Here is a 678-nt window from a genome sequence, read left to right on the forward strand (position 1 = left end):
GACTTATTTTATAAGATGAATATTTATTTATATTTATGAAAAATGTATAAATATATTTATAAAAATAACATGTAATATATATGAATATGTAAATATAATGTTAAAATATAATGCAATATATTTGAATATGTAAATATAATGTTTATATATATAAGTCTTTAAGTTCTGAACTGGAGTACATACAATAGTTAGAATGAGACAGCTGTAGTTTGTCTCACTCCAACTTATTGCACTATTTCAGAATTCTTCTGAAAAAGAATAAACCTTACGTATATATAGCACTGCAGCGAGTTGGAATGACAGATATCTTAATCTCTAAAATCTCGAACTTTAACGCTTAATATCTCGGTTCACAAGGCCGACCGCCGCATTTTTTGCCAAATTCGTTCATTTTACGCAAAAGCGCGTCGAACGAACCGAATTTCATTGAAATCGAAAATAATATTTTAATTCAGCAAGTTGTGTTAACAAATACAATCAAGTGTGTCAAATGTGGTAATGATATTAACATAAATAGAGAAACAGAAACATTAAGTTGTCGATGTCAAAAGCGATACTGTGTAAAAAATATACATAAATATTGTTACGTCCGGGAGGACTCCACGATTTCCTCGTTTCGAGATTACCTAATAGGTTGATCGTTGAGACAGGATGTAAGAGAAAATGCGAGTGTTAACG

This window comes from Trachymyrmex cornetzi, unplaced genomic scaffold, assembly GCF_001594075.2.
Source record: "Trachymyrmex cornetzi isolate Tcor2-1 unplaced genomic scaffold, Tcor1.1 scaffold520, whole genome shotgun sequence".
Lineage (NCBI taxonomy): Eukaryota > Metazoa > Arthropoda > Insecta > Hymenoptera > Formicidae > Trachymyrmex > Trachymyrmex cornetzi.